Source organism: Theropithecus gelada, chromosome 15 (genome assembly GCF_003255815.1).
Source record: "Theropithecus gelada isolate Dixy chromosome 15, Tgel_1.0, whole genome shotgun sequence".
Taxonomy (NCBI): domain Eukaryota; kingdom Metazoa; phylum Chordata; class Mammalia; order Primates; family Cercopithecidae; genus Theropithecus; species Theropithecus gelada.
Window position 1 is genome coordinate 26455962 of NC_037683.1, and position 13420 is coordinate 26469381.

Genomic DNA, 13420 nt, shown 5'->3' on the forward strand with positions numbered 1-13420 from the left:
CCATTTACCTTTTACCCAGAGTCACCAATTGTTTAATCTACATTTTCCCCATTTGCACCACTTTAGCTCACTGCAGCCTCCACTTCCTGAGTTCAAGTGAGTGAACTCAGGAGTTCAATCCTGCCCCAGCCTCCCGAGTAGCTGGGATTACAGGTGCCTGCCACCATGCCCGGCTAATTTTTGTATTTTTAGTAGAGACGGGATTTCACCATGTTGGCTAGGCTGGTCTCAAACTCCTGACCTCAGGTGATCCGCCCTCCTCAACATCCCAAAGTGTGGGATTACAGGCGTAAGCTGCTGTTCCAGGCCAAGGTATATCTTTAATAACACATGAGAACAGATTAATACACTGTACTTTTAGGGTTAATTTTTAAGCATGAACTTTTTAGCCAAATGAATAAACATACACAGTTTTGTTAGATGCTGCCAAGCTCTCTTCTACAAGAGTATATGATATCTGAGATACCTGTTTCCAAACCATGCCCTCAGCAACTGTTTAGCCTCTCCCAATCCTACAGGTGAGAAATGGTATCTCATTTTGGTTTTAACTTGCATTTCTCTTACCATGAGTGAAGACTAACATCTATTCATATGTTTAAGGGTCATTTTTATATGTTTTTATTAATTATCTGTTTATGTCTTCCACTCTTTTTTATTTTTCCCATTAATTTTTGAGTACTCTTTATATACTAGAAATACTAGCTCCTCAAAGTCAAGTTTATTAACGTTTCATTGAATCTGGACTTTGGGTTATCATTAGAAAGCCTTTCCCTACATCCAGTTTATAGAGGAATTCACCCACACTTCTTCATTTGCTTGTATAGCATTATATATTAGAAGTATAGATCCCTTTTCCTAGCCAGGGGAAATGAGACCCACAACACCTGGAAAATCGGGTAACTCCCACCCCAATACTGCGCTCTACCAAGGATCTTAGCAAACGGGCACACCAGGAGACTATATCCCACACCTGGCCAGGAGGGTGCCACGCCCACGGAGCCTCCCTCATTGCTAGCACAGCAGTCTGCAATCTGGCGGCAAGGCAGCAGTGAGGCTGGGGGAAGGGCACCCGCCATTGCAAAGGCTTAAGTAGATAAAGTGGCTAGGAAGCTCGAACTGGGTGGAGCTCACAGCAGCTCAAGGAGTCCTGCCTGTCTCTGTAGACTCCACCTCTGGGGACACGGCACAGCTAAACAACAACAACAACAACGACAACAAAAAGCAGCTGAAACCTCTGCAGACGCAAACGACTCTGTCTGACAGCTTTGAAGAGAGCAGTGGATCTCCCAACACGGAGGTTGAGATCTGAGAATGGACAGACTGTCTGCTCAAGTGGGTCCCTGACCCCTGAGTAGCCTAACTGGGAGACATCCCCCACTAGGGGCAGACCGACACCCCACACCTCACACGGTGGAGTACACCCCTGAGAGGAAGCTTCCAAAGCAAGAATCAGACAGGTACACTCGCTGTTCAGCAATATTCTATCTTCTGTAGCCTCTGCTGCTGACACCCAGGCAGACAGGGTCTGGAGTGGACCTCAAGCAATCTCCAACAGACCTACAGCTGAGGGTCCTGACTGTTAGAAGGAAAACTATCAAACAGGAAGGACACCCACACCAAAACGCCATCAGTACATCACCATCATCAAAGACCAGAGGCAGATAAAACCACAAAGATGGGGAAAAAGCAGGGCAGAAAAGCTGGAAATTCAAAAAATAAGAGCGCATCTCCCCCAGCAAAGGAGCGCAGCTCATCGCCAGCAACGGATCAAAGCTGGACGGAGAATAACTTTGACGAGATGAGAGAAGAAGCCTCCAGTCCCTCAAACTTCTCAGAGCTAAAGGAGGAATTACGTACCCAGCGCAAAGAAACTAAAAATCTTGAAAAAAGAGTGGAAGAATTGATAGCTAGAGTAATTAATGCAGAGAAGGTCATAAACGAATGGACAGAGATGAAAACCATGACACGAGAAATACGTGACAAATGCACAAGCTTCAGTAACCGACTCGATCAACTGGAAGAAAGAGTATCAGCGATTGAGGATCAAATGAATGAAATGAAGTGAGAAGAGAAACCTAAAGAAAAAAGAAGAAAAAGAAATGAACAAAGCCTGCAAGAAGTATGGGATTATGTAAAAAGACCAAATCTACGTCTGATTTGGGTGTCTGAAAGTGAGGGGGAAAATGGAACCAAGTTGGAAAACACTCTACAGGATATCATCCAGGAGAACTTTCCCAACCTAGTAGGGCAGGCCAACATTCAAATTCAGGAAATACAGAGAACGCCACAAAGATACTCCTCAAGAAGAGCAACTCCAAGACACATAATTGCCAGATTCACCGAAGTTGAAATGAAGGAAAAAATCTTAAGGGCAGCCAGAGAGAAAGGTCAGGTTACCCACAAAGGGAAGCCCATCAGACTAACAGCAGATCTCTCAGCAGAAACTCTACAAGCCAGAAGAGAGTGGGGGCCAATATTCAACATTCTTAAAGAAAAAAATTTTCAACCCAGAATTTCATATCCAGCCAAACTAAGTTTCATAAGTGAAGGAGAAATAAAATCCTTTACAGATAAGCAAATGCTTAGAGATTTTGTCACCACCAGGCCTGCCTTACAAGAGACACTGAAGGAAGCACTAAACATGGAAAGGAACAACCGATACCAGCCATTGCAAAAACATGCCAAAATGTAAAGACCACCGAGGCTAGGAAGAAACTGCATCAACTAACGAGCAAAATAACCAGTTAATATCATAATGGCAGGATCAAGTTCACACATAACAATATTAACCTTAAATGTAAATGGACTAAATGCTCCAATTCAAAGACACAGACTGGCAAACTGGATAAAGAGTCAAGACCCATCAGTTTGCTGTATTCGGGAGACCCATCTCACATGCAGAGACATACATAGACTCAAAATAAAGGGATGGAGGAAGATCTACCAAGCAAATGAAGAACAAAAAAAAGCAGGGGTTGCAATACTAGTCTCTGATAAAACAGACTTTAAACCATCAAAGATCAAAGGAGACAAAGAAGGCCATTACATAATGGTAAAGGGATCAATTCAACAGGAAGAGCTAACTATCCTAAATATATATGCACCTAATACAGGAGCACCCAGATTCATAAAGCAAGTCCTTAAAGACTTACAAAGAGACTTAGACTCCCATACAATAATAATGGGAGACTTCAACACCCCACTGTCAACATTAGACAGATCAACGAGACAGAAAATTAACAAGGATATCCAGGAATTGAACTCATCTCTGCAGCAAGCAGACCTAATAGACATCTACAGAACTCTCCACCCCAAATCAACAGAATATACATTCTACTCAGCACCACATCACACTTATTCCAAAATTGACCACATAATTGGAAGTAAAGCACTCCTCAGCAAATGTATAAGAACAGAAATTATAACAAACTGTCTCTCAGACCACAGTGCAATCAAACTAGAACTCAGGACTAAGAAACTCAATCAAAACCACTCAACTACATGGAAACTGAATAACCTGCTCCTGAATGACTACTGCGTACATAACGAAATGAAGGCAGAAATAAAGATGTTCTTTGAAACCAATGAGAACAAAGATACAACATACCAGAATCTCTGGGACACATTTAAAGCAGTGTGTAGAGGGAAATTTATAGCACTAAATGCCCACAAGAGAAAGCTGGAAAGATCTAAAATTGACACTCTAACATCACAATTGAAAGAACTAGAGAAGCAAGAACAAACACATTCAAAAGCTAGCAGAAGACAAGAAATAACTAAGATCAGAGCAGAACTGAAGGAGATAGAGACACAAAAAACCCTCCAAAAAATCAATGAATCCAGGAGATGGTTTTTTGAAAAGATCAACAAAATTGATAGACCGCTAGCAAGACTAATAAGAAAAGAGAGAAGAATCAAATAGACGCAATAAAAAAATGATAAAGGGGATATCACCACTGACCCCACAGAAATACAAACTACCATCAGAGAATACTATAAACACCTCTACGCAAATAAACTAGAAAATCTAGAAGAAATGGATAATTTCCTGGACACTTACACTCTCCCAAGACTAAACCAGGAAGAAGCGGAATTCCTGAATAGACCAATAGCAGGCTCTGAAATTGAGGCCATAATTAATAGCCTATCAAAGAAAAAAAGTCCAGGACCAGATGGATTCACAGCTGAATTCTACCAGAGGTACAAGGAGGAGCTGGTACCATTCCTTCTGAAACTATTCCAATCAATAGAAAAAGAGGGAATCCTCCCTAACTCATTTTATGAGGTCAACATCATCCTGATACCAAAGCCTGGCAGAGACACAACAAAAAAAGAGAATTTTAGACCAATATCCCTGATGAACATCGATGCAAAAATCCTCAATAAAATACTGGCAAACCAGATCCAGCAGCACATCAAAAAGCTTATCCACCATGATCAAGTGGGCTTCATCCCTGGGATGCAAGGCTGGTTCAACATATGCAAATCAATAAACATAATCCAGCATATAAACAGAACCAAAGACAAAAACCACATGATTATCTCAATAGATGCAGAAAAGGCCTTTGACAAAATTCAACAGCCCTTCATGCTAAAAACGCTCAATAAATTCGGTATTGATGGAACATATCTCAAAATCATAAGAGCTATTTATGACAAACCCACAGCCAATATCATACGGAATGGGCAAAAACTGGAAAAATTCCCTTTGAAAACTGGCACAAGACAGGGATGCCCTCTCTCACCACTCCTATTCAACATAGTGTTGGAAGTTCTGGCTAGGGCAATCAGGCAAGAGAAAGAAATCAAGGGTATTCAGTTAGGAAAAGAAGAAGTCAAATTGTCCCTCTTTGCAGATGACATGATTGTATATTTAGAAAACCCCATTGTCTCAGCCCAAAATCTCCTTAAGCTGATAAGAAACTTCAGCAAAGTCTCAGGATACAAAATTAACGTGCAAAAATCACAAGCATTCTTATACACCAGTAACAGACAAACAGAGCCAAATCATGAATGAACTTCCATTCACAATTGCTTCAAACAGAATGAAATACCTAGGAATCCAACTTACTAGGGATGTAAAGGACCTCTTCAAGGAGAACTACAAACCACTGCTCAGTGAAATAAAAGAGGACACAAACAAATGGAAGAACATACCATGCTCATGGATAGGAAGAATCAATATCGTGAAAATGGCCATACTGCCCAAGGTAATTTATAGATTCAATGCCATCCCCATCAAGCTAACAATGAGTTTCTTCACAGAATTGGAAAAAACTGCTTTAAAGTTCCTATGGAACCAAAAAAGAGCCCTCATTGCCAAGATAATCCTAAGTCAAAAGAACAAAGCTGGAGGCATCACGCTACCTGACTTCAAACTATACTACAAGGCTACAGTAACCAAAACAGCATGGTACTGGTACCATAACAGAGATATAGACCAATGGAACAGAACAGAGTCCTCAGAAATAATACCACACATCTACAGCCATCTGATCTTTGACAAACCTCAGGAAAACAAGAAATGGGGAACGGATTCCCTATTTAATAAATGGTGCTGGGAAAATTGGCTAGCCATAAGTAGAAAGCTGAAACTGGATCCTTTCCTTACTCCTTATAAGAAAATTAATTCAAGATGGATCAGAGACTTAAATGTTAGACCTAATACCATAAAAACCCTAGAAGAAAATCTAGGTAATACCATTCAGAACATAGGCATGGGCAAGGACTTCATGTCTAAAACACCAAAAGCAATGGCAACAAAAGCCAAAATTGACAAATGGGATCTAAACTAAAGAGCTTCTGCACAGCAAAAGAAATTACCATCAGAGTGAACAGGCAACCAACAGAATGGGAGAAAATTTTTGCAATCTACTCATCTGACAAAGGGCTAATATCCAGAACCTACAAAGAACTCAAACAAATTTACAAGAAAAAAACAAACAACCCCATCAAAAAGTGGGCAAAGGATAGGAACAGACAGTTCTCAAAAGAAGACATTCATACAGCCAATAGACACATGAAAAAATGCTCATCATCACTGGCCATCAGAGAAATGCAAATCAAAACTACAATGAGATACCATCTCACACCAGTTAGAATGGCAATCATTAAAAAGTCAGGAAACAACAGGTGCTGGAGAGGATGTGGAGAAATAGGAACACTTTTACACTGTTGGTGGGATTGTAAACTAGTTCAACCATTATGGAAAACAGTATGGCGATTCCTCAAGGATCTAGAACTAGAAGTACCATATGACCCAGCCATCCCATTACTGGGTATATACCCAAAGGATTATAAATCATGCTGCTATAAAGACACATGCACACATATGTTTATTGCGGCACTATTCACAATAGCAAAGACTTGGAATCAACCCAAATGTCCATCAGTGACAGACTGGATTAAGAAAATGTGGCACATATACACCATGGAATACTATGCAGCCATAAAAAAGGATGAGTTTGTGTCCTTTGTAGGGACATGGATGCAGCTGGAAACCATCATTCTCAGCAAACTATCGCAAGAACAGAAAACCAAACACCACATGTTCTCACTCATAGGTGGGAACTGAACAATGAGATCACTTGGACTCGGGAAGGGGAACATCATACACCGGGGCCTATTATGGGGTGGGGGAGGGATTGCATTGGGAGTTATACCTGATGTAAATGACGAGTTGATGGGTGCAGCACACCAACATGGCACAAGTATACATATGTAACAAACCTGCACGTTATGCACATGTACCCTAGAACTTAAAGTATAATTTAAAAAAAAAAAAAGTCAGTGAATAATTTTAAAAGGACATTTTAAAAATTTCTTGAAACAAATGTAAATGGACACACAGCATACTGAAACCTGTGGGATACCGGGAAAGCAGTACTAAGAGGAAAATATATAGCAATAAGCACCTACATCAAAAAACTAGGAAAACTTCAAATAAACAACCTAACAAAAAAAAAAAAAAAAGAAGAAGTATAATCTGTTCCATTTGGCATTTATTATTATGTATTTAGGAAGTATGGATCTAACTTTACACTTTCTCCTAATGATTACTTAGTCATTTCAGCATATTTATTAAAGAGAATATCTTTTGTCCAATCATCCATCTGAGATGACACCTTTATCATATACTAAATTGTAATATATATTTGTGTCTCTTTCTGAACTTTCTATTCTACTCCACTGGGGAGTCTGCCTGTTTTATTCTTGCTTGTATTTTCATGTAAATGTTAGGATCAATTTGTCTAGCGTCAGAAAAAATCTTGATGTTATTTTCATCATGATTGTGCTAAATTTATAGATTAACTTAGGGAAAATTATAAATCAGGAAGAACTGACACATCTATAACATTGATCCTTCCTAACCACCAACCAATGGCTTTTCCTTTGTTCAAACCTACTTTGTTGGCTTTCAGGACTATTTTCAAGTGTTCTTTATATTAATTTTGCAAATTTCTTATTAACTTTATTCCTAAGTATTTTATCTTTTGTTGCTATTGTAAATGGAGTTTTCTCTCTCACTATTGTTGTAGTTATTGCTTGTGTATAATAACACTATTGAGTTCAGTATGCTAATTGTATGCCTTGCTTCCCTTCTGAATTCTTTCATTGTTTGAGCAGTTTTCTTTCTGCTTTCCAATGGTTTACCAGTAATACTATTATGTCATCAGCAAGTAGAAATACTTTAACTTCTTCTTCTTCTAATTTTTATGTGTCTGATTTACCTTGTCTAATTGCAATGGTTAATGCCACTGGTACAATGTTAAAGTCAGTAGGTATCTGTGCTTTGTTCCTGATTTTAAATAGCTCCAGTATTTGCACATTAAGGAAGAAGTTTAGTTTAGGGCAAAGGCTTAGAGGTAGACATAAAGAGAGAGCGCCATTTTATCATATTAATATAATAGCCATCAATTCCCTCTTTTTTCTTTTTTCCGCATCTATAAGAAAAAAGGCAGGTAATTTCTTTACTCATATTGAATCAAACTTCCATTCCACAGATAAATTTCACCGACCATGATTTATTATCCTCATACTATGAGGTTGGATTCTGTTCGCTAATATTTTATTAAGTATTTTTGTATCAGTATTGGTAGGTGGCATTGCCTTGTAATTTTCTTTTTGTATTATCCCTACCAGATGTGGTTATCAATATACATTTGCTTCACAAAAAGAATTTGGAAGTTTTACTTTAAATGCTCTAGAACAATTTATGTAGTACTGTAACTGGTCTTTAAAAGCTTGGTGAAACTCTCCTTGTGAAACTCTCTGGACCTGTTGCCTATTTGGGGGAGGGTAATTCCTTAAAAAATTTCTTCTACAGAAATTGATAGTTTCTATCTTTAATGCAGTAAATTTAATAAACTGTATTTTCCCAGAAAATTATCTACTTCCTAGTTTTTCAGACTTTTCAAAATAAAAGTATGTTATGGACTCTCAAGATTTTTAAAATTTCTTTTGTTTCAACAATTATTTCCCCCTCATTCTTTCTAATTTTATATACTTGCGCTTTCTCCTTTTTTTCCTGATTAAGCTACATAGTATTTCTATTTCGTTAATTTTTTTCAAAAAAAGATTTCGATTAATTAGATCTGCTTTTTAACATTCTAGTAAATTCTGCTTTTAAACTTTTGGTTACTTTGTTGCTCTTTTTCCAGCTTTTAGAATTGGGAAATTATTTCATTCTTTTATTTTCTTGATACAAGTGTTTAAACACTGTCCCACTGCGAAACATTAAAGTTGAAGCTACAATTAAGGTTGCTAATCAGTGACCTTGAGATAATCCACAGTTACCTGGATGGGCCCCATGTAATCACACTGGGAGGATCTGCAGCCCACTCTGGGGCAGGTTTCTGCCACAATAGCACAGAGGCCAGGACAGGAGAGGAGGCAGCAGCAGTCGGGAATTCACCAACAACCCCTTCCTGGTGAGAAGGGACTAAATTGTCAGATGACTTGCTTGGCCAATGAAAACATAGCAGATAGGACACTAGCAGGCTTAGGAATGTGTTTTCACAGTGGGGCTTGCTGTGTCTTCCTCTAGTAGCCCCAGAAGAACACGCCTGGCTGCCTACTAATCCAAAAGGGGTAAGAGACAAGTGAGGCAGAACCACTCCAGCCAACCTGATAGGCACAGTAGACATTATGGCATGGTGGACAAAGGGATGGACCCCTGGAGAGGGGCTCAGCATATGTCCTCCCTCCTCCCTTTGTGATTCAGTCCAAACCCCACTGTCTCCAACATTCCCTGGTTCCCCCACTCTGTGACATCACTGCCAGCCTCCTGTCCACTCTGCCAGCTGCAGGTGAGTGAGGCTCATAGGTTAGACTTAAGGGTAGGAGGGGGTAATCTTTCTGTACTAAAATAGAAAATGCCCCCAACACTCCAGGACACCTATTCACTTTGTTACAAGAAGCACCCCTTATTTGCCTTGACCACACTGTTTCTCTGTTTCTGGGTCTCAGTCTCCCCACCTGTGCTGAAAGTCTCCTAAGGGCTCTCCTAGCTCCAGACGACTTCCTGTTTGACCTCGTTGATCTTTCTTACTCTGATCAAAGTGCTGTGGGGTCCCTAGAGAACCGAAACTCAACAATCCACTGGGGACAGCCCAAGGGCCCTTTTCTTTGGCTCCTGCTTCCCTCTAGAGGCGGGCATTGGTAATGCAAGAAACACCACACCCGACTCCGTCCCAGTGAGCATCTCCGTGACATTAAACGCTTACTATGTGCCGGATGCCCTGCAAAGCACTTGACATCTTTATGTCACCAAATCCTTACAGCAGCATTCTGCGGGTAGGTTTCACCATACCATTGTACAGACTGGAAAACTGAGGTTCAAGGAGGCTAAGTGGCCCGAAATTACACAGCAAGATGCAACAGGAATTAGGAACCGAAGTCCATCTAAGTTAAAAAGGAGTGTGCTTTTCACTGTTATGCTGTTCTGCCAGGCTTCAGATGGAGCCTTTCCATTTAAAAACCACTTACCATCAACTCTTGGAGGTCAAGGTGGTTCTGAACATCTCATTCTGGAATTGTATAGACAGAATAAACTCTGGCTTCAGATAAAACTACATTAAAATCCCAGCTGTTCCTGTTGGCTGCCACACCTGAGCAAGTGACCTTTCTTAGGCTCAATTCCCTCCATCTGGAAAATCAGACAAAGTCCCTTCTTTGCAAGGTGGAGAGGAAAATGAAATGAGCTCAGAGATGTCAAAGGACCTGCCCAAATGCTCAATGAATGTCAGTGTTCTTGACATCATGGCTGTTTCTATTCCCATAACTTTCTGAGATTTAAAAAAAAAAAAAAAAAAAGCCTGCTCATGGAAGGGAGAATGGGGTGAAGGATTGAGCTTCTTGAAGGAGGTCACACCTGAGCTGTCTTCAAGTGTAATGAGGAGAGGACATGGAGGTGCAGGTTGCAGCTTGTGCAGAGGCACAGGGATAGAACAGTAAGAGAAAGTCTGGAGCACAGCCAGCAGCTCCTATGGCTGAAGAGTAGTGACTGAGTTGGAACCAGTGGAGCTGGCAAAGTTGACAGGAGCAGATCCTCAGACAAGTCTGAACAGCAGAACAGGGGAGCCACTGAGGGTTTAAGGCAGAGGAGGAGTGATCTAACAGGATTGGCACCAGGGACAGATCTTCTGGTTGCAGATGAGCCACCGGAGAGGCTAGTGGGAAAGCAGTGGTCAGGATCCAAAGACAGGAGGCGCTAGTGGTGAGGGCAATGGGAATGGAGGGTGGCCGAAAATGGAGATATTTATGGGATAGATTCAAAAGACCTTGATGAATGTGAACAGATGGGAGGTAAGGGGTGCCCCATTTCTAGTGGCAGACACAAAATGAATAGTGGTACCTGTCCCCAAATTAGGAAGCATGAGAGGAGGAAAAGCACGTTTGGGATGGAGAGAGTGGGGAAGAGAGGTGGTCCCACCAGCAGGCAGCCAAAAGCAACCCTATAAGTCATCCATAAAGCCATCAATCAACTTGGCAGGTGGGTGAGGCAGGTAGTGTCCTGCTGGTTGTGACATTCCTTGCTACTCCCTGGTGACAGCACCTGCTTGAACCCTGAACCAAAGTGAGATACATACAGGTTCATCCAACCATGCCACAAATGCTGTTAACCACCTGTCCTACACCCTGCACTGGGGACTCAGCAGCGAACACAGGAGACTCCCTGCCTTCCTGGGTTTACTAATGGGAAAGTGAGTATGAGAACATAAATAATTCTAGGCTACTTCTGAACATGACAAGGGCTGCAGAGAAGCATGAGGTGGGGAAGGGAAATAGAGAGTGCTGGGAGTGGGGAGGAGGCTTAAACAGAGGGAATAAATGGAGAGAATTAAATAGAGTAAATGGGCCAGAGAAGGCCTCACTAGAAAAAGTGTTCATGGCTGAGTGTGGTGGCTCATGCCTATAATCCCTGCACCTTGGGAGGCCGAGGCAGGCAGATTTCCTGAGGTCAGGAGTTCGAGACCAGCCTGGCTAACATGGTGAAACCCCGTCTCTACTAAAAACACAAAAATTGGCCGGGCATGGTAGTGCGTGCCTGTAATCCGAGCTACTCAGGAGGCTAAGGAATGAGAATCGCTTGAACCCCGAAGGCGGAGTTTGCAGTGAGCTGAGATCACCCCACTGCCCTCCAGCCTGGGCAATAGAGCGATACTCCATCTCAAAAAAAAAAAAAAAAGATAAAGTGTTCTCTAAGCAAAGGTTTGAAAGAAGTGAGAAAATGAATCTTGTGGATCTCTAGGGGAAGAGCATTCCAGCAGAAGGTGGAGCAAACACAAAGAGCAGTATGTTTGGTGTGGCAGGAAAGGGATGAAGGGTAAAGTAGCAGTGGACAGTGAGGGACAGGTGGATAAATGGTTAGATTATGAGTTGTTTCGAGAGGCCCAGGGAATGACTTTTCTTTTACTCTGCATGATACTGGAAGCCACTGGGAGGTGCTGGGCAGAGGTGTGACATGATCTAATGTCTGTAGGAGGAGGATTCATCTGTGTTGATGCTTAATGCTGATGCTTTGGAGCCGTTGCAATAATCCAAGTAAGAGATGCTGGTGACTGAGGCTGGAGAGGAGCATTGGACAGGTGGGAAGCCACTGGCCAAGGATGAGGCCATGCAGTGAACCCAGTGTGCTGTGATTGACAGACGACCACTGATGATGGAAATTTCCAAAGTGGGGCTTTGGCCACAGAGAAAGGGGAGCAAGAGCAGATGGCCAGAGCCTGGAAAAGAGAAAGGAGGTCGGGAATAAGATAGACTTACAACCTTGGGTCATCAGAGCTGGGAGAATGCTTGGAAAGATGGATGATGCAGCCCACTGACTTCCTGTGGCAGATGCGGGGGGCCTCAGCATGGGTTAGCCCAAAGCCACACAGCAAGTTAGTGGCAGTGCCAGGACTGGGACCAGCGAAGCTGGGCTGCATCATCATGCTCCCGTGGGACCTGGGCCCAGCTGGAATAATGGAGCCAACAAACCATATGGGAAGACAATGAGCACAGAAAGCACTTTGAGGCACCTCCCATCAGAGTGGCCAGTTTACAGACAATTAAACACCCATCACTCCAAGGTGGTATTACTGTTCCCATTTTCCAGATAAGAAAGGGAGGCCAGTGGCTGGGCAAATTGACTCATGCCTGTAATTCCAGCACTTTAGGAGACCGAGGCAGGAGGACCACTTGAGGCCAAGAGTTTAAGACCAGCCTGGGAAGAATAGCAAGATACCGTCTCTACAAAAAGTAAAAAAAAAAAAAAAAAAAAAAAAGAAAGAAAAAATAGCCAGGTTTGGTGTCACACATCTGGAGTCCCAGCTACTCAGGAAGCTGAGGCAGGAGGATCACTTGAGCCTAGGAGTTCAAGGTTGCAGTGAGCTATGATTATGCCACTTCGCTCCTGCCTGGGCTACAAAGCAAGACTCTGTCTCAAAAAATAAATAAATAAAATAAAATAAAGTGAGGCACGAAGAGATTACAGAACCCACCCAAGAGCGCACACACACACCTAGAGAGAAGGCAAATCTGACTCTTAAACACGAGCTTGTCTGTGTGGTCTGCCGCATCTCCTGGGGTTCTGCTGCTATAGGACCTGGCAAAGAAGAGATTCACGTTTTTCAGCCACAGTCTTAAGTTCATCTAGAAAACGACGCTGCCCAGAGAACTGTGCCGGACCTCCAACATCTGCAGTTCAAGACGGCGACCCTACAGGTAAAGACTGGCAGAGTGGAGGCTCCAAGTCCTTTCCACAGGTAGGAGAAATGTGCACGCTTGAAGAAAGACTGGCCCTCAGAGTGGTGGGCCCAGGCAGGTGGGCCTGGAACTGCTGGCCGCAGGGAGCTACAGCAGGTCAGAGAGAGGGGAGGGCCCACTATGACCCAGTGCTTAAATAACAATGGGTTTCTGGGATTGGAGCTGCAGAGCC